At 37.7% G+C, this 22,640-nt stretch overlaps 1 long non-coding RNA gene across 1 annotated transcript; it reads left to right on the forward strand.

Moving 5' to 3' along the window:
* Window positions 1-462: 462 nt before the first annotated feature.
* LOC146544629 (uncharacterized) lies at window positions 463-10,198 on the forward strand. Its single transcript, XR_014882340.1, has 3 exons — window positions 463-1,588; window positions 2,498-2,582; window positions 4,392-10,198. It is a non-coding gene; the product is annotated as an uncharacterized LOC146544629 (long non-coding RNA).
* Window positions 10,199-22,640: the final 12,442 nt, after the last annotated feature.

The following is a 22,640-nucleotide window of genomic DNA, read 5'->3' on the forward strand; positions in this document are numbered from 1 at the left end:
TAGTAGGTGTGAAATTGCTGGCTGGGGTCAGTTCACCATGCTGGCAAAGCTGCTGAAATTGGCTAGAACAGCTAACACAGTGAAGAAAAAGATGAGATGAAAAAAATCACGAACAAAGCGCTATGAAGCACAGCTGGCAAAAGAGATATGATGCACAGTTAGTGGGAGCAGTGAGCAGAGGGAATAGTTGTGTGAAGCATGGATATGCAGACGAGAAGCAGGAGCGATGAGAATCACAGAATGTCAAGCAGAGAAACTAGCTGCATGAGAAGCAGCAAAATCAGAAGTAGGTGAGATCAATACACCATCTCATCTTAAATGAAGTCTTACCACCCATCAAGACTTGAAAAATTTTGAACAGTGAGTGCCAATTATTACAAATGAGAAAAAGCAAGTAGCTGACCTAGCAGTTTCCTCCCCTGAAGAAAACAGTAAGTTACCATTGGTACAGTTATTATTTTAAAATTAAGTAACAGTAGTCTTTTTACTTAGTTTTCTTGCTATCATTTAATAAAAATGTATTTATTAAATACTTGATTTCCATTCCATAGCTGCTTGATATCCTTCACAGTAGAACACATTTTTTGCTTCAATTACATCCTGTATCAACTTCAACATAGGTAGCTCTGAAAGTAATGCTTCCTATTTATTCCTATGGAAATGACAACACATACAAAGACCATAATGACACTGTCTGGTAGAGCAAATTGTCAGCTACAAAGCACTGTTTTTCAACATAGCACCTCCAGAAGTGAACCACTGTTTTCACTGCTGCTGAAATGCATCACCCACCTCCCCACTGTGCTCACATCCACATCCACTTTGGTCTCCATAAACATTCAACAAGCATCAATGAATGTCAATGGTTGCAGTGTTTTCTGCATGGATGAATTCAGTTTCACACTTTTGCTTCATATTCACCTCCATGTCAAAATCCATTTTATCAGACTACCTCTCTACTACCAGCTGATGCACAGCAACAAAATGTAACGGAATAAAGACAAGAAGGTTAAATCTCTACTGCCATATCACCAACATCTGCCTCTGAAGTCATGAGCCAAAATAATAAAATAGGATGCATTACTTTCAGAACAGCCCTGCTATGGAGGACTGTCAACCCAAAGTGTTTGACTGTTAGGTGAAAAATCCCTTTTGGAATGCAGTGTATACTACTGTCACATGTTAATCTTCCACAAATTTATACTGACTGAGGTGAAGATGAGAGCAAGTAGGCCAATAAAAAATTAAAGGAACTTGGCGTGATTAACAACACAAAAGGCCAAGGAGAAAATAGAATCATTCTCTGCAAATAAATCAGGATGCAAAAACCAGAGAGAAAAAAATAATTCAGATAAGCAAAGAGGCTGGCAGAAGAACAAGCTCTGAATAAATCAAGATGGTGGCTAGAAGCAAGCTCTCAATCACTGACAGCATGAGGGTCTGAAACAACTCCCCCAGTAGATGCAGTTGGACTCAGGCCAACTAGCACCAACAATGTTTATTCCATTGCAGGACATGGTCCCCTATGCACTGTATCTGCAGAAAGATTTAATTTTTCCTCTGAGATTGTCAGCTTTTTTCTTGTATGGTAAGCAACTGAATCTTTAGTCTATATTGCTCAGTACTGTAACTTAAGGCTGGCTTGGGAACAATAGAGGAAAAAATACAAATTCTTAAGTATTCCTCTCAATAATCTTATCACAATGCTTTAGCTTCCACTATCAACATACAGAGATTTCTGAGATCTAGTATTACAACAGTGTCTCACCATGATGCTATTGCACAGGTTTCCATATCACTCAACTGTAACTCCCGCTATTTGCAGTGCAGAACCATGCCCTTCTACATGCCCCATGACTACTGATGCTGTCATGGGAACTAGCAGGGAGCAATAGGGAATCCACCAGCAGAGGATAAGTGGTCGAGAGGGTCTTCCAAAGATCACCAAATGGCTTAATAAATCCACTAACTCCTACTCCAGACACATTGGCAGGGAAATTGCCCAGGAAAGGTTGAAGTGTTCTCCCCTACCACAGTTATTTTGGCATTATGAATTTAGCTTTTTCAATACTTTACTGAAGAAAAAAAAAAAAAAAGATTTGAAACCTCAGGTAAAACTCATCTACCCATTCTCCTTCCATCCTGTAGTGCTACTCTAGCTGGCCTACCACATAATAGGATAAAACAGGCATTTAACTCAGGAGACCAAAAGAAAAAAAATAAAATAAAATTCATTGATAATGCAAATCCTAAAGAGAAAGTAATAGCCTAAACTACTTGCACTTGCGATTATTTAGCCCATGTTTCTTCTGAGCACAACCTGAAAAATGGTTCTGTTTATTTTATCTTATCACATTAGCCTGGTATTACTTTTTGCTCATAACCATCCAGACGTGTTTGGCATTTAACATATGCTATTTTTGAAAAGATTTTAATCTGCTAAATAAGTTTTAGGCTTATTTGACAAGGCATTTTTCTTGCATATTGCTATCTGCAGATGGTGTGATGAAAGATTAAAAAAAATCAGTATCTCTTCCTTGCCTACAAGAAGCTTCCACTCGACTTATCTTAGCAGTTATAAGGTAAGATGTCAAATTTGGTACAAGGGCTTTTGATCTCTAAGTTGCTAATTTTCTATTAAAGCTCCTACATAATTTTATTTTAAAATCACAGAATCACAGAATCACAGAATTGCAGGGGTTGGAAGGGACCTCTAGAGATCATCGAGACCAACCCCCCTGCCAAAGCAGGTTCCCTACACCAGATCACACAGGTAGGCGTCCAGGCGAGACTTGAATATCTCCAGAGAAGGAGACTCCACAACCTCCCTGGGCAGCCTGTTCCAGTGCTCCGTCACCCTCACCGTGAAGAAGTTCTTACGCACATTCGTGCGAAACTTCCTATGCTGTAGCTTATGTCCGTTTCCCCTCGTCCTGTCTCCACGTACCACTGAAAAGAGACTGGCCTCACCACTATGGCTGCCACACCTCAGATATTTATAAACCTGGATCAGGTCCCCTCTCAGTCGTCTTTTCTCAAGGCTAAACAGACCCAGTTCACTTAGCCTTTCTTCATAGGGGAGATGCTCCAGGCCCTTCACCATCTTTGTGGCCCTCCGCTGGACTCTTTCCAAGAGATCCTTGTCTTTTTTGTACTGGGGAGCTCAGAACTGGACACAGTACTCCAGATGAGCCCTTACCAGGGCAGAGTAGAGGGGGAGGATCACCTCCCTCGACCTGCTGGACACGCTCTTCTTAATGCACCCCAGAATGCCATTGGCCTTTTTGGCCACGAGGGCACACTGCTGGCTCATAGCCAACTTGTCGTCCACCAGGACGCCCAGGTCCCTCTCTGCAGAGCTCCTCTCCAGCAGCTCATCCCCCAGCCTGTATTGGTGCATGCAATTATTCCTCCCTAGGTGTAAGACCCCACACTTGCTTTTGTTGAACCTCATCCGGTTTCTTACTGCCCAGCTCTCCAGCCTGTCCAGGTCTCGCTGAATGGCAGCACAGCCTTCAGGCGTGTCAGCCAATCCTCCCAACTTCGTATCATCAGCAAACTTGCTGAGAGTGGCCACTATCCCCTCATCAAGGTCATTGATGAAGATGTTGAACAAGACCGGACCCAGCACAGACCCCTGGGGGACACCACTGCTTACAGGTCTCCAGCCAGACTCTGCACCACCAACGACGACCCTCTGCACTCAGCCAGTCAGCCAGTTCTCAACCCACCTCACTGTCCACTTGTCTATCCCACACTTCCTCAGCTTTGTTATAAGGATGTCGTGGGAGACAGTATCAAATGCCTTTCTAAAATCAAGGTAGACTACATCTACCACCAGCTCCCTAAGCACACGTGGATGCACCCCATCAGGTCCCATGGACTTGTGGACCTTAGTACTGCCTAGGCGCTCACGCACGTCCTCTTTCCTGACTAAAGGGAAGTCTCCCATTCCCTAGACCCTCTCACTAACCTCCAGGGTGTGGGATTCCTGCGGGAGAGCCTTTTCACTGAAGACGGAAGTAAAGAAGGCATTCAGTATCTCTGCCTTCTCAGCATCCCCTGTTACCAGAACCCCTCCCTCACTTAGTAAGGGGCCCACATTCTCTCTAGTTTTCCTTTTGCTGTTAACTTGAAGTATAGTTAACTGCTATACTTGAAGAAGCCTTTTTTATTATCCTTTATCACTTTAGCCAGATTCAATTCCAGACGGGCTTTAGCCTTCCTCGTTGCATCCCTGCAGGCCCTGACAACATTCCTATATTCTTCCCAAGTGGTCAGACCCTTTTCCCACATTTCATGGACCTTCTTCTTTCCTTTGAGCTTGCGCATGAGCTCCTTGCTCATCCACACAGGTCTCCTGCCACCTTTTCCCGATTTCTTGCTCACAGGGACGCACCGATCCTGAGTTTGGAAGAAGAGCTGTTTAAATGCTGACCAGCTCTCAGAGGCCCCTACCTTCTAACACCCGAGCCCACGGGATAGCTCCATGTAAGTCCCAGCAGAGATCAAAGTTGGCTCTCCTAAAGTCCAGGGTAGCAATCCTACTTATTGCTTTGCTTCTTCCACTCAGGATCTTGAACTCCACCATCTCATGATCACTACAACCCAAGCTGGCCCCAACCTTTACTTCCTTAACAAGTCCATCCCTGTTGGTAAGAATAAGGTCCAGTAGCACCCCTCCCCGCGTCGGTTCCTCCACCACCTGCATCAGAAAGTTGTCTTCAACACACTGCAAGAACCATCTGGACCATGCGTGCCTGGCCATGTTGGTCGTCCAGCAAATATCTGGATAATTGAAGTCCCCCATAAGCACCAGTGCCTGGGAACGTGATGCTACATCCAGTTGCTTTTGGAAGGCCTCATCAGCCTCCTCATCCTGATCAGGGGGCCTGTAGTACACCCCCACAACAGTGTCACCCTTACCAGCCTGCCCCTTGATTCTCACCCATAAGCTCTCCACTGCTACATCGCTCTCCCCCAAGTGAAGTTCAATACATCCTAGCTGCTCTCTCACATAAAGAGCAACTCCACCACCCCGCCTAGCCAGCTGATCTTTCCTAAAAAGCACATAGCCCTCCGTGACAACATTCCAGTCATGCGAGCTGTCCCACCATGTCTCCGTGATCGCAATGAGATCATGACCTCGCGACCGCACGCAGAACTCCAGCTCTTCCTGCTTATTCCCCATGCTATGCGCATTAGTATACAGGCACTTAAGAGAAGCAGCATCCCCCCACTCCTCTCCAAGCCTTTGAACTCCACTGTCTCCACCCATCAAGTTCTGTTTGGAGCCTCGAACTGCTCCCTCAGTCCCAGCGGTCCTCATTTTGTCCCCTTCCCCCTTCATACTATAAAACTACTCAAAATATATGTAAAACTACTCAAAACATACTCAAAACTATATGTAGAAGAGATATATACAACTGAATTTTAATTTTCAGATTCAATTAGTTGTTCAGGGAAAGGAGGCTCTTTCTTTAAAAAAGGAGGAAGCAAAAAAGAAAAAAACTTAATCCAAAAAAATAGCCTAGGGATATTGTGACCATCTCAGGCAGCAGGCAGCCTCAACAGTTCTAGCAATTAGGCTTGTCAAAATCCCCTCTCAGAAACTCCTGCTGCTCTAGCAACAGCAAATGCCAGCAGGCAGCTGTGTTCCCAGACACTACGAACATAAACCCAGCAGAAGACAACTAGGTAGTGCTTTGTGGATGATGAAGGAAGTCAGACAGATGTACTCCTTAATAAACTACTTCTGTGAACTGAGAACTGCAGGGAGCTTAAGCTTTTATATTTTTATTTGCATAATGGCCAGCATAGGTTCTCATTTCACAAAAGGAAATGGACTTCCCTGCCTGGAGCCACCATAGTCTGAATCAATTACCCCATCACACACGCGGCACAGTGCACTTAATATCATTACCCCTTCTGAAAAACTGTGTCTTGTCAGAAGCATGAGATAGCTCAGCAGTAGTGTAGATGGACTTGATATAGATCAACTAAAGACTTGATGAGGTGTAAACAAAATTGGTGAGGTTCTTTGGAAATTGAACATTAAAAACTCACTTGATTTCTGTCTATTTATCCAGCATCTTACTTAACTTCATCAAAGTGTAACTCAACTGGCTTGGGCAAATATCTCCAACTACATTACAAATGTGTACAGAAATAGATGTATACAGTATATTACCCTAGAACATCAGCCATTTCCAACAGTTACTCCTAACCACACCCTGAACTCAGTGCAAACATAAGATAATAGATTTCTTTATTTTTTTAATTGAATGAAGGTTCTCTGTGTTCAAAAATAAATAAGAACTCATCTGCCTATTTCAGCTCTTCATGTAAGTGTGCTGAGACAGTCTAATTATTCTTTCTTTCCACCTCCAGCCCAAGATTCCCTACCTCTATAAGTGCAAACTTTGAAACAATTTTTATGCATGGGCCAGAGTGGCTGCAAAAACCACTGCTTTGGTACAATCCTTTCTTTAAAAATCTTGTTAAGTGTAGTAGATTATTTAGATTTCGAGTTCTCATGCTCATGTTCTGAACAATCATTAATTCATAGCAATAATTAAGTGATACATCACATGATTCCAACAAGCTAGTGGAAAATGTGAAGATATTCTAAGGAAAAAAGACAACACTAATTGAATACATGTTGAGTGACGGTATTGAAATTTATATTCTAATATTTATTCCTAGAATAAATAAACAAAATCATAGTGATTCAATTATGTTCATACATTCTTTAAAGTTACTTGGAGGGAGTGTTCATTCAATTGTGCTGTGAAAATATTATGCTTGAAGAAGATCTGCTAACAATGGGAGGAATTGTACAGCAAGTATACATCACAAGAACATGCTTTTAAAATGCGAGATTTTAAGCTGCATTCAAGGCTTATCCTCTTAATAGCTGTAAGAGACTTAGAATATCCAGAAGTCCTAAGCTGAGGGTACAGCTGCTTTAATTTGCTGCATCAGTGCCTAGCGTAAGTGATTCAGGCCTGGCTGTTGTTTTCTCCTTTCGGTGTTTCTAACTTACTCAACAGGTAGTTGAGCAAGAGAAGAGAAAAGTATCTACAATTCTTTATCTACTATTCTACTATCAAAAGTAACACCCCTCCTAAGAAGTAATCCTACATCTATGATCTGATCTGAGGATCTACCCCTTGAAATTAGTGGGTGATTTAACTATCAATCAGGCCTTAGCAAGCACTGCAGAGCCTTCAGTCTATTTCTAAGGCACACAATAAAAAAAGGACAAAGAATAGACTCAAACTCCACTAGATTTAAGCTTGCAGCATGGAATAGTCACCAAATGTGAGTGTTTCAGATAAAATAACAGGATGATGAGATTCTGATTTGAGTCTTGAAATATACTGCAATTAATATTTATGAATAAATAAGGAGTTAATCCAGCCAGCTTCACAATTATCTTCTTTATCTTGTATCAAAAAGGACTCATTTTACTGCAATTTGCAGATGAAGGCCGTCACCATTCAACCATAGGCACAACAACAGTCCTAGCACATAGGCTTATCACGTTCAAAGTGCCTAGTGGAAGAGAAAGGAAAAAAGATTTCAACAGTTTTTCTGTTTGTCATTTTCTCTATCCTCTGTGCACATGGATACCAAAATAAAATTTTCTTCCCTGCTGTTCCTTCTGCTTTCTGCAACTACTGTTAAACAGAATTTAAACAGACAGAGGCTAGTGGACTCTCAAAACAAGTCTACTAAATCTCTGTCTCATAATCATCACCCTTGCTACAGTAGCATCCCACATAACTTCGGACAATAGTATCAGTGTAAAAACTGTGGATAAACAAAGAAATTCTAATATCTGTAGCACGTACTAAGTACTCCTTTAAGGACACAAAAGAGACTAATAGTTACCTCATGATGTAGGGCTCATTGCCAACTCTGTTTAATGTTCAATGAGCAAATACAAATCAGAAATTCTAACCTATCAGAATAGGCCAGGTACATACAACAATGTTGGAGCCTTGGCAAAACACACCGTACTGAAGTTGGAAGAAAATGAAATACTTTTTCTTCTGAAAACTGCAGGTAATTACCCAAAGAATCATTCCACCTTTCTTGCACTATTAATGAAACTTACACATAAGACCAACCAAATAAAATTTCAGCTACAATGGATGTAAATCTTCAAAGAATCTTTCCAGATATTTAAGAGTGACTTCCATGACTCCCCTTGAATATATTTATTTCAGAAAGTGTATTTTCAGATTGTTGTCAAAAATGTTTTGTGGTGCATCTTCCCACAAAGAACATTTATTTCTGTTTATAAACTAGAAGTCATTCCTCTAGAAGAAAATATAATATTTAACAGATTCTAACATGTAAAGAGAGAATAAATACACCAGTTCTTTGGAAAGAAATTCACTGTCATGCTCCACTGCAGTATCTAAATATGAGAAAGGATAATAATACAGGATCATGTTGTAGAAATGTTTGAACTAGCCTTTTCATATAAAGGATTTGCTAACGTAATTTCAGATTTGCCTTACAGTACCACCTGTAATTCTTCTCCAAGTATTTTATCTTGTATGTATTAACCCAACACATTTGTACACGTGTCTCAGCAAGGATACAAAACATTTTTAAAATCAACAAACATTAAACAAACAAACAAAGCAAAATAGACATCTGTACAGCAGTGCTCCTCTGTATATATTTTCCCAGTCACTGAGAAAACAGCTAGTGCATCAACTGTTTGAGAACAATGAAATGCTGTCATCGTTCACTCACATTTGTTAAAAAAAAAGCAAACAAAAAACCCTACAGAAATAGAAAAAAAAAGACAAAGAACAAAACTAATAAGCTAGAAAGGGAAACACCACCACCTCCACCCATACATAAGAAGCATCAAAACTGCAATATCAATAACACTTAAATCTAAAGAGTATTATCCAATTCATCCACTTTTCTATCTCTCCAATTTATTTTACATGTTGGAAATCAGTGGATGAAGGTTATCACATAAAGCACAAATGCTTTTTATAATGCTTTCTTCCACTTCACGTAATGCTCAGTATGAATTGTTTAAAGTTTTTTAAAAGACTGTCCTCTTGTGCATGTTTTCTGTCTTTCATTGGAAATTTCTTTTTCTTAAGGAGTCATTCACATTTTTCTTAAGAAGTGATCATGCTTTGTGAGTAATGCTTGGAGGTAAGGTGTTTCGTTTAGCTCTAGTGACGTGGAGAGCACTGTACTAGATATATTGAGAGCATCTTCCAGGTCACCCTGACTCTGTAAAAATGCAAACATCTAGAAATTGTAGACATTTCCATTAGGTACAAAAGAATCCATACATGTCTGTGAAAATTTGGCAGTCATTTATTCAAACCAGTAATTATGCCTACAGTTACCTGATTCTTTTTGTACAAGCACAGAGCTTCATATGTATAATTTTCTTTTTTCAAACACAATTTTATCACTGTCTGAAATATTTTTTTTCCTTACTACGTTCTCTCCATTCACCAAGCAACAGATAGAGGATGCAATTGAAGGACAGATGGTCAATAAAGAAAAACATTTGACAAAAACAACAACAACAAGCAAACAAACAGAAAAAATATTTGTCACTACACATCATTTTCATTCAGCTCAACATTTGATTTTTAAAGAAGATGGAAAAAGCATCTTGGGATTCTGTTTAAATTCTTAATGAAATTTGCTCTCCAATCTTTAAGAAATTTTCAATGAAAAATATTTGGTGATGGGAATGGAGTCAAATCAAAACTTTGTGTTAAGCTATGTCAGTATTTCCCTTATGACCTTGCAAATGTTTGCAGAATGTAAGTCTTTATTTAAAAAAAAAAAAATCATTCAATCTGCAAACCCTTCCACCACAATACTCTGTAAAATTTTCTGGTTATGACCTCACATTGCCTTTGTTTTCTCAGTCTACATACAGGTACTCTAAACCTAGAGAAAATACAGTTCTCCTTCAGGTCAGCAAGTAGAAAATAAAGCTGGTATCCACAACAAGCCAGAGGGTGATTTGAGGAAACATGAGATTACTATCTCTTGTCCTTCTCTCTTATTTATGAGCCATCTGTAATACATAAGATACTTATTTTTTTTAATGATCATGGAGCACACTGCCAGTCTTGGCAGTCCTACCACCTTGGACTGTCCTACCACACTCACCTATAGTCTGGGTTTGGCATTATCTGACACTGTTTGAGCTCATGAATGATGGATTGCATGGGCAATATTTCTCTATCAACGATGCTGTCATAACAGCTGTGAAACAGTGGATCTGCTGGTGCAGATCTTTAGGAGCTCAACATTAGACTCTTGTCCATCGCTGGTGAAATTACATTGCTACTGGTAATGACTGTTGAAAAAGAGCGTTCTATAGCTGAGAATTTGCTCTAGTAGTGTTTCTCTACTCTATGCATCTGCTGTAGTTTTCATGCAAATAAATAGGAGGCATTACTTTCAGAACAACTCATGCAGTTTTCCTTGCACAGAGTATTTCAGCAGATCATTTTTACTTATGATTATATTTCTGAGGATTCTCTCTGGTAAATCCTCAAGTGGAAAAATAGTAGACCATGTTAAAAGTACATCTATTGCTGTGAACTGTAGCTACTCCGTCCTTTTGCTTTATAGTTCATAGTAATGACATTTAAAGAACCACCTCACTGCACATTTGGGAAGAGTGTCATAAATCATAACGTGCTTAGTTAACAGCAGGTTACATAGTACTATATAAACAACACAATTTAGTCAATTAAATGATAATCACTCATGCCAGAATTGTTATTTCTGTAGGAAAATAAAAATGGAATTCTTATATTCCAAATGAGCATGTTTCTCAGTATGATTAAAAATGAAAAATAAATTTAAAACTGCTGGGATTAGAAAAAGCTGATGGAATACAAACCAAGTCACCTCTCTGATCCTTGAAATTGGATCTATGGAAAGGACAGCCTCCAGAGGCAGCTGTATAGAGGAGGTTGAATGTTCATCTCCTACCCTGATGTCCTCTGATTGTGGGGGAAATTCAATACAATGGAGTTCAGAGAGAAATGGGAATGTCTTTCCCATTTTTAATTAACACCCAGAATCGCCAGCTCCATTACTGGCATACCAAACCCAAGCTTTACATAAGAAACAATCATTTTATCTGTCTCAGCATTAACATTTTACCTCAACAGCTTTAGATAAAGCCTTGTTGGCAGCCCTGACCACATCTTCACTTGCTACAAATACTCTCTTCTTTCTCCTGAAATGCAGAGATACTGCACCTCAGTGTCCTCCCACAGAAATGAGATTTCATTTGGTAGCATGAATTAAAAGGAGAAATGATTCTTACTCCCATGGCTACAATTATCAATAGCCTGACACTATTGCTGTCCTTCTATTTCACAGAGGATAAGAAGTGACTCCAATTTGTAAGTAAAATTATACATTTGTACGAATTTACCTAACTAGATGTCTTGCTTTCAACTGGGACAGAGGTGATTTTCTTCATAGCGTCTGGTATGATATTATGTTCCGAGTTAGGAGAAAAACAATGCTGATAGTACACTGATAGTTTAACTGATGCTGATTAGTAGTGGTTTCCTTTTAAAATGATTCTGATCAACAAAATAGAAAGAGAATGAGGCTGAGATGAAACTCAAGCTGAAAGAGAATGAGGCTGACACTCAAGGTCTTCTACAGGTCCCAGTGGCAGGGTTATATTTTCAAACTAAAGAAAGGAAGCATTTAGACTTAGACCTCAGCTTCCTTGCTCTATGAAGCCAGTACAGTTGGACAGTCACTGGAGGCACATAATCCAACAAGAAGCATACAAAGGCTGTGAACACAGAAGAGAAAGCCTACCGTGCTATTCTGGCAGACAGTCTGAGAAAGCACTCAAATGCAAGAAGGACAGGTTTATTATTGGGCTGGAATTATTGAAAACTAATTGTAAAATAGACTCTAGAGAAAGTATTGAAATCTTTTGTTACATAACACTGGGTACAAAATAAAAGCAATTGATAGATCTGGGAGCTCGGCATGAACAAACAATGAAAACTTAAGGCTTACCCAGTTGCTTACATGAACTGCTAGTGAAGGGGTAGAGTACGAGCTGACAGAAAACATCTTCATCTAATGGTGAGCAAAGGCACTATCAGAAAAGGCAGGATCAGCTCAGCTCCAGCAGGACCCACAAAAATATGGCTCTGGCTCCACCACAGAGCCTGCAGCCATGGTTAATAAATGCATAGGTTTATATTTCATTTACTCCATCTTCATAGTTAAAAACACATTTGCAAACTCTGTATGGGATTCCAAACGAACAGAATTGACTGAACTTGCATAAATGTCTAGCCACATACGTAAAAAATACAGTTTCATTTTATTGATGTCTTTCTACTTTCTTTACTACTACTTAGGCTGCTAAAATGAAAGCATTTAATGAACTAAATTAAAACATTCCCATCCCGGCACTTCTCAGATAACATTGCATATAATCAGAAGACTTAACCCATGGAAGAACTTATCACCTATTCCTTGAAATGCCTTTGTTAAGAAAAAGAAATTTAATCCCTTCCTAATTATCATTTTATTTGGGTCATTTGAATTTAAAGAGTTTGCTCTTCCTTTGTCCTTGTTCTATTTTCCTCTGAGATAATTTTCTTCATAGTGATTGGTATGATGCTATGTTTTGGATTTAGAGAATAATGTTGATAACATCCCAATATTTTAGTTGTTTCTGAGTGGTGCTGCACAGAGTCAGGGATGTTTTCGCTTCTCACAATGCCCTCACAGCAAGGGGATTGGAGAAGCTGATCTAAATTGGCCAAAGTGGTTTCTCATGCCATGTAGCATTGTGCTGAAAAATAAAATTGAGGGGAGTTGGTCAGGGGGTTGCTCAGGAACTGGCTGGGCATCAGTTAGCAGTGGTGAACAATTGCATTTTTCATCATTTTAAAAAATATTTTTCTATCATTACTATTATTTTCTCATCTTTTCTGTCCTTTCAAACTGTCTCTGTCTCAACCTATGAGTTTTGCCTTTTTCTTTTTCTCTTTCCCCAACACACTGTGAAGAAGTGAGCAAACAGCTGTGTGGTGCTTGATTCCTTGACTTGTTAAACCACAAATACCGTACATGATATTTCTTCACACTAATACTTCATAGCGAAATACAATGCCGCTTCCCTGAAGGGGAAGTTCAAATGTAGAATAACTATAACTATTACTAAGTTTGCAATATATTCAGACCCTGCATTTCGTGCAATTAGTGGATTAATGTTGATTTCAAAGTTCTTACACAGTTTGTTTCAGGAAAACATTGCAAGCATGCAGATTAGCTATGTGCTTCTACATTTTCAGTCTTTTGCATCACTCTCATTATTCATATCCCATTGACATCACTAAGGACTTCATTGGGAGTATGGCAGCAGTAGAATTAGCAGTTGCAAGTATTATCCATTTTCTAGGAACTGAAGCAACAATACATGCAGAGGAGTGTGAATAAGCCATACACTACCTCTGGAGGAAATGTTGCATTTCGGTTTACAATCCCAAGCTTTTAAGTCTTTGATGCTAGTATTTCATGGTTCAAAATAGAAGAGCTTATTCATCTCAAAAAACACCTCATATTTATAGAGTATGAAAAAGTAAATCATTGCCATGAGATAAAATAGTTCATAACACTTAACTTAGAACAAAAATATTTAATTCAATTTGACATGCTATGAGTTACAATGGGTTAAGAGAATTAAGGGTTCTCAGGCCTGCAAAAAGGATATATCAAAGGCAGATGTTGAAGTCTAGGAATGATAGACTAAAAAATAAACAGATGAGACCTAAATATTACACGCAGTATTTAAAAACAAACAGAAAAAAAGCCAAACAACTCTAATAAAATAATCAACAGTTTTCTGAAGTAAAATATTCTGTTCACAAATCATGACAGCTCCCCCTGAACTAAGCTGATTTACAACACAGAGCTAAAAACAAAAACAAGCAAAAAAAAAAGGTCTGGAAAACAAAATACTCATACAGTACAAAATAAACCACAGGATTAGTAGAAACAAAAGAGACTTTTGACAGTCTTTTAAATGGCTTCAAGGAGAGCTCCAGTCTTCTGAATTGAATTCATGAGTGAAAATGAAAACAGCAAATCCTGAAACTTTAGCAAATAGTTAAAAAAAAAAAAAAAAAGGCAGCTTCTAAATTCAGTAGAAATTTTTTCCAGTTTCAGATTATGACAGGAAGATTGCTTTTTAAGTAAAAAATCTACACTAAGTCTGCTTTGGAAACCATTTAAATCAGTAACTGGGATGAAAATTTCATATGTAGTCATATACAAAAATAATTAAATAAGTCTGAAGTTAATTCCACTCTAAGCATATTGGTTATATTTGAATTCTACTTTTATTTATTTTGCAAAGGCATCTCATACTCGTTATGTCTTAACATAAAAATGAGAGATCCTTACCTTTAATAGAAATCTGATAAGTCACCAAGGGGAAAAAGAGATAAACTTACTGAGAAGATTTTAAGACCTTCCCAATAGGAAAAAAAACATAATTGACTTTTCAGAAGACTAAAATTTGAGTACAACTTTATGATTCGCTCAAAGTGTGCTTCTACAGTAATTAAGTTTTCCATCTAAAAGCCATGGTCCTTAATTGACTATTTGAGAGACGCTTCAACTACATGGAAAATAACTACATTTAGTTCAAACAATATTTCAGCAATTTCAAACAGTCAGCTTCTATCTTTTTCTCCATAAAAGAGGACTACTTAACAGAGCAGGTAAATGCAAATAACATTTTTATGCAACAGAAAGGTATTCTCTATTTACACGTACACTATCAAATAGCTTTTAAGTTGACTTGTCTTCCAAATCCCAATTTCATCATCAGACATACTGTATGCATGTTAGTTCACTCTTTGAATCTGTCTGAAGGAACTAATTTTGAGAGGTTCTTTTCGTGGTGGTAGTTTGTTGTTTGTTTTTTTTCCCCTACGGTAAAATTTAGGTGAAGTATAGAGCATAATTCATTTGCACGACTCAGCCACTAGCAGAATTCCACTAAAATATGGTTCCTAAATCTACACATCTGTAAACATTTATTCAGTAGATTTTGCACTTCCAAATTCTCAGTAGGAGACCTTCACCAGGACGTATGATTTATATGATGCTGTAAAAAAAAAAAAAAAAAGGAAGCAAGAGTAGAGCATCTGACTTCATGTTCTATGAACTAAGAACAACTTGCAAAAATATTTCATAGCTACAGAAATGACATGTGGATCTAGATAATGTGGATATGCCCAGTTGTTAGCGGGTGTCTTTGACAGGAAGGGATCAAGGATCAAGTCAGTACTCAGCACTAGATCAAGGCTGGGTCTCACTCTGCAGAAGAAAGGTGGCTTCAGCAGTGCCTCTGGAAAAGAAACATACACAGAAGCGTTTCCAAGAAAGAGAACAGAGCAACAGATTATCTGTCAAACAGCTCCACGGCCAAAAGTCACTGAAGCATTGGGTCCTGGCTGAGAGATAGCACCACAAGTCTCCCAGAGCCACAAACACTGAAAGACTTGGGACCACTGCTGCTTGACAGTTTTGTCCAGAAGCCCACTGGGGATTTCCTTTACCACTGGGATAGTAGAAAATACAGACAGAAGGGATTTTCCAATACAGGTTTCAAAGAAAAAGCAATAACAACCACCAGGAAACCTAAAACCACAGACACAGAAAATGTGGTGCAGCATAACACAATTAACAGAAGCATTGTTCTTCGACAGCAAAGAAATCAAAATTAAAAACAAAACCAAGCAAGACAGTTTCCCCTAACAGTCTTCCATTGCAAACTAAAAACAGTAGTTTATATGGAACGCAGGGGAGACTGACATACATGATCCATCATCATTTGTAATTGTTTCCAATCACAAAACACTTTTAAGATACCAATCTAGAAATTGCATCTGAAGGACTTTTACTTTTTAATATTAAAATTTTATATGCTATTCTTAAAAAGCGGACTAGCAGATACAATACAAGATAAAATTTCCTAATTGTTATTACTCATTTCGCACATCATTTAATACTTATATAATATATATCGCATAAAACAAAACCAACATCTGAAATATGATGTTAATGTAGGAGGAATAAGTAAAGTTATTTATCAAGTAGAGAAGTGTGAACAGGTAGATTTACACCACTGATGTGAAATAAAGATTCAGAAAGTGTTACCTTCCCCCCCAGCATGACTAATGGCAACATTATTTTATTTTCTTTATGACCTCAGAAACAGGCCACTTTAATGTTGCACTTGAAACTATTATGTTCGTTAGTATAAATACAGAGGTAAAATTTTATTTTCTAATATTTTTAAACCAGAGAGAAATTCATTAAAAAAATTCATTTTCTGGAAGAAGGATTTGGCACGGTATGAACTCATATTTTCCCTGGGCTCACAACATCAAAAATACAATATTTTTCTGTGTGGTTTCAAAAATAAGTTCTATTCAGCTTGAGGGTAGCTTCTACTTTACACTGAAGAAGACTAAGATTTACACATACTCTCCACTGCAAAGCTGAAGTAGATTATCCCTTTCTATCACTTTCTTCTTCAAAATTTAAAAGGAATAAAACACCAAAAATAAATGAAGACAAATATGTTAATATTAGAGGGGGAAAGGGGAAAATGGAAAAAAAAATATTTTTTTTCCTTAATTACCATAACCAATAATAAAACCAAGGCAACCGTAACAAGACACACATTATAAAAAGGATTAATTCAAAAATCAATAGATAGACATTACTGTAAGATACATACATAGGGATTTCTCCAAAAGTAATGCCCCCTATTTTATTAGGTTTACCCACAGTGTCAAAAGCAGATGTTGACGATATGGTAGTAGAGGTTGAGCCCTCTCACTATTATCGCAGGGGAGTGGGAGTGGGGATGGAGCAAAGGCGTGTCATTGGATTTTTCCATGCAGAATAAATGGCACCCAGTGACATCAGTGCTTGTTGAACATTTATAGACATCAAACTTTCCATGCATCCATTGATATTCCTGATATTCCATCATGAAAATACTGCTCATAGCTTACTTATTTTGAAAATGCTTAATGAAGAGTTCAAATTTCTTCCTACTGATATTCCTAGGCATCATGATGTCCAGCTGGTAGAGTTCCAAGATCATTATTAGTTTGAAATTATTTTCAAAACACATACTTTATAAAAACAGATGTAATTCTTCTTGACTAATTACTTTGAGTTGTCAGACATATCAGGACTTCTGAAGAACAACTGTACCACCAGCTGTGTAAATTGTTCTCAGCCATTCTTTCTCTAGTGATAAAAACTGAGCTTTTCTGCCTTTATATCTGGAGATTATAAGTTTTTCCTGCATGAGAGCATTACAGTAACCAATTTATCTATGCCCCCTAGGGGAAAAAGGCTAGCTGTAAAGGATGGTTTAAAAGATTACGTAATAGCACTCACTACAGGCTACTTAATAGCAATAAAACCTACTTTTTTTTTCTTTTTTTTTTTTTCCTGACATTGAATGCCTTTATTTAAAGAAGATTTTTCCACCTTTAGAAACGACTGTATTGTTAAGCAATAGAAACACACAGTTTCTACAAGCACAGGGTAGCTTTGTTCTATTTCTCTAAGACTGTGGCTTCCTGAATTAATGGTATAGAAGCATCTCTGGAAATTATTCAGAAACAAAAAGTGGTTTTTCCTTTTCAATGTAAAATTAATTACATATAAACATATACCCAAGATTCATGGAGAGAAATCTCATTAAAAGATTTCTGCATAAGTACCACTTAGGGTTTCACTGCATAGGTTTTATAAAGTGAGCCACTGAGAGGTTTTATCTTTTAGAGCCTGAACAAGCACGTTCGCATTGCTCTATGTTTTATTCTCAGAAATATTTCTGTTTTAACCATCTCTTTACACAGCAGGATTACCTGGAAATCAGTATCAAATAAAAAGACAAATTCTGTTTTATACTTAATAATGTTATCTATATTTCTATCTCAAATCCTAAAAAGGCTAAACAGACTAGCTCTTAAAGACTGATATGGACCTATACTTCTCTAGATTTCCAGACCACCTATATTAACAGTCTTTGCATTATAATCCTTCATCACTCTTCTCCATTGTCAGTCACTTCTACAAAACATACAGATCGGTGAATTCAGAAGTGATTAGGTTGAAAACGAAAAAGCACCATCTTAAGACATATTCAGCCATTATAATTGTAGACTAGAGAAGTTATTGACTAATCAGCTGAATTTCAGGAATCACTATAGAAAAACCATAGGGAAAATTATTCAAGTAAAGAAAATTCCATAAACTCTCAAACAATATGGACATTAAAAAATATAAAACACAATCTCTTTGCATTTCAGAGAATCATACAAAAGACCTTTAAGATCATCAATTCCAACAATTCACCTCACACAAGTCTACTCTAAATTGTGTCCCTAAGCACAGTATATCTCTTATTACTATCTCTTTAGAGAGAGTGACTCCAAAGCTTCTATGGGCAGCCTGTTTCAACACCTAACAAGTCTTTCCATGAATAAATTCTTAATGTTTAATCTAAACCTCCTCTGTCACAGACTGAGGCTGCTGTCTTGCATCCTGTCACTTATCGCCTGAGTAAAGAGTCACTACCCTTGCTGCAACCTCCTTCCTAGTAGTTGTAGAGAGCTACAAGGTCTCCCTTCAAGTTCCTCCAGATTAAACAACTCTAGTTCCTTTAGTTATTCTCCACAAGTCTTGTTTCCTGGTCCCTCCACCAGATCTGTTATTTTCTCTGCCTGTGCTCAAGCAACACACATCCTGAAGCGAGAGGACAAAAACTGAACAGAGTACTCGCTAGTACTGTATACAAGTGTACAATCATATCCTTAGTTGTATCTGCCACACTATATTTCTGAAACAAACTAGCATGCCATTAGCCTTCTTGGGCACCTGGGCACATTGCTTCTCACATTCAGATGACTGTAGACTAACATTCAGATCCTTTTCTGCTTATCAGCTTTCCAGACACTCTTCCTAAACCTGTATCACTTGATTTTCTTAAATCCATACAACTGGGCCTGATCACCTGTTTTTCCTATATATTCTGTGTGATCACTCTCATGGTCTGCTCCATTACTTCTCTGCTGCAAATGTTAGACTAACAGGCATGCAATTCCCTGATATCTAACATATAGAACTATGAATGAAATTTTTAGCACCAAGTATAGTACAGTCAGTGTTGGTAGAAAAGTTTAAGTTCTCAAATTTTAGATTTGAACCACATTCTAATATCAGGTTGAATGCTAAACTTGCTGAGTTTATGAATATCTCAAGGATGTAAAATACGATTTGTGAATATCTCGAGGACATAGTGCTTATAATTAAACATTCTAGCTGAACATTGCCACTATTTAACAAGCTGAGAGTCACATTCGCATTCCAAGCCTTCCTTGACAGTATGAGCCTCTGCCTGGAGCCATTCAATTCAGTATCAGGAGCAAGCTCATGTTTCAAGCACAAAAGCCTCTTAGCAATCTCCCTGTTACCAAATACGACTTATGATCCAATTTGAAATTGGCATCTGCAGATTTCTGAGACTGCTTAATACCTACATTGCCAACCGCAAAAGTTATCTGCATTGTTTTAAACAGCATTTTGTAAGGAAGCTGTAGGATCATGGCAGTCTGTTTGTCCTTCAGATTAGTTTTTGAAATGACACCTAGTTAGAAGTTGTTGCCTTAGGCATTAAAAAGCACTGCAGTGCCAACATTCCCTCCACCACCTCACCAGCTTTTATTTTCAATGATGTTTTCTCACAGGATAATAAGTAGCAACCCTTATCTGATATTTCTTTTCATGATAACAAATCTCATTTTCCCTTTATCATCAGAAATCCTTTCAGGCAACTTTTACCAGTGTCATTTTTCCATTGCACGTGTTATTTGTTTATTTCTGCTCACATTTCTCCAGCAGAAAGTTTATTCTGAAAACAAACAAACAAAAAAAAGTCTGATATAGGGTACAGTTCAATGGGAATCTTTTTATTGTCCTATTATTTATTATCCTACAGGTAAAAATATTTAACTGCATGATTACTGACCTCATTCTTCACTATCAGAAGAGTGCTCAAATATCTTATCCTTCATAGCAATTCATTAGGGATATACTGGTTAAGATTTACATCATTCTCTACTGTTATTTCTTCACTTCATTAGTTGTGTTTGTACTGATGACACAAAACTGAAAGCGGTGGCTGACAGACCAGAAGATTTTGATGTCATCCAGAGGAACCTGGAAAAACTGGAGAAATGGACTGACAGGAACTTCATGAAGTTCAACCAGAAGTGCAAAGTCCTGCTCTTGGGAAGGAAAAACTCTGCACACCAGTATGAGCTGGGGTCTGCCTATCTAGAAAAAGGTTTTGCAGAAAAAGAGCTGGGGGTCCTGGTGGACACTAAGTTGACAGAAGTGCCCTTACCACTAACGTTAATAGGATCTTAGGCTGCATTAGAAGGAAGTTTGCCAGCAGATTAATCATCAGTGTTACTATATTTATCTGCTTCAAACACCTCAACTTAATACTACCCCCTACTTTCCCTTCACTCTAAATGTAAAAAATAAATAATTAAAAACAAATAAAAAGTAATAATTTCAATCATTAGGCTCCCTGTAACACTCAGTTACATACACCAATAAAATATATTCTTCTTGATATATTTATTTGGGATTCTTTAGCACAAAGAAAGTTATAAGTACATGAAGACATTCATCTGGTTATGTTTCTGACTGTTGCATTTCTTCATTTCATAGTATCAATCACAAACAAGTTGTAAAGTACGTATGTGAGAATGCTTATTCACCATAGGCTTATATTTTATTCTTCGAAGTGTTTTCACTCAGTCTTTATTTTTACACATTAATAACTTCCATAATGAGCTTATTTGACCCCAGGCACAATGGCTGTATGTGTGAACTGAAGTCTATTCTGTCCTGCAGCATCAACCTGAAAGTGACTTCAGATTCAAGAGAGATGAGACGAATGCTGCTGCTAAGCCAGCACTACTCTAACTATCCTTTCCAAAGGCAAGGCTTATTCTCACGGTTGACTCAGCTGCAGAGGAACAAATCCCAGAGTATTGCAGCGTGAAGCATGAGGGCTTTGTTCCCCCAGGCATACATATACATTTGTTCAGGCACAGTAACAAGCAGGTCTTGCTATGGGAATACTTCTGCTCAGGTTAGGTTAACTGGAACATTCTGATCCCAGTACTAATTAGCTCAGAGAAATCTGCAAAGGATATATTCCCTGTATAGATGTTCACACCATCAATGCCTTCCTATGCACTTTTTATGTTTCCTCTCTGGGACTAATGAGTATTGAATGGCTGGTGGTCACAAAACTAATTCTGACTGCTGAGAATGACACAATACAGAACATAAAAATATGAATGGAGTTGCATTAGAGAATAGAATCTAAATTGAGAAAATAATGACCAGATTCTAGCTTTTAACTTCTGGCTATGAAGGTATACATGAGTACCAATGTATTCCTTTTCACAGAACGAAAATCCACAACAAATAATAGAGGTGCTAGGAAACACCTACAGAGCGCATTGAAAGGGCCATCCTAGTCTGGTGTACAAATATTGTTTTTCTATCCTAACACATGACAAAAATATATAGCGAAGCGACTACTAGTAAATATCTGTTGCATATGTAGTCTTTTAGGGTTGAAATCACCTTGTCATTCTTTAAGGTATATAAGATGATTTACAGTGCAAATCAGCGTTCCTGTTTCTGCAAACCTCACACTAGCATTGTAGGACTCTTTAGTCTCATGTTTTAGTTTTCCTTATTGCTAGATTTTTTCTTTACAGTTTGTTTAATTGAACATGGTTCAGTACTAATATATAACAGTTCTGTACAGGCATCTCTCTATATTTATATCAACAACTTCAACCAAGTTATCTAACAATAGTTCTTAATTTTATAAAGACAGGAATAAAAAACATGGTTTTGCTTTGCTCAAAAAACATGAAGTTCTGCTTGAAAGTATTTGCATCAGTTCTGCTCGTTCTTTTAAACTTCCAGTGAATTTCTTCAAATGAGTACTACTTATCATTCTGGTTTTTTTTCTGTAGTTGTTTTTGTGGGTTTTTCTTTTTTTCCATTTTGGAAGTTAGAATTTCACATAACACAGCAAAATTAAGGTGCATGTATTAAAAGTCATGTTAAATCTCCATACTGCCTAAAGTGGCATTCTTTGGCAAACCAGATAGTAATTTTAGCTGACTGCAGTCAATTGAATACCTGCTTGAATTCTTGAAAAAAGTTATTTTCACGGCTTACATTATTCCTATTAGTGAAAACTTAATGTGAGACAGCAAAGAATAACCATAGGGGAACTGAGACTATCAGATACAAATAATTCATTTGTTTTATACACAAACTGCTCTGAAGTTTTTACTAACTCATTGCAGTTGTACAATAAACTGTCAGTGCATATATAATATTAGTTTACCTATTTAGGATGTTTTGAGAAAGGGAAAAAAATGAAGCTTAAGACTCCACAGTAATCTGAAATGCTGGTTTCAGTTGATGAAAAT

Source organism: Meleagris gallopavo, chromosome 3 (genome assembly GCF_905368555.1).
Source record: "Meleagris gallopavo chromosome 3, MGAL_WU_HG_1.1, whole genome shotgun sequence".
Taxonomy (NCBI): domain Eukaryota; kingdom Metazoa; phylum Chordata; class Aves; order Galliformes; family Phasianidae; genus Meleagris; species Meleagris gallopavo.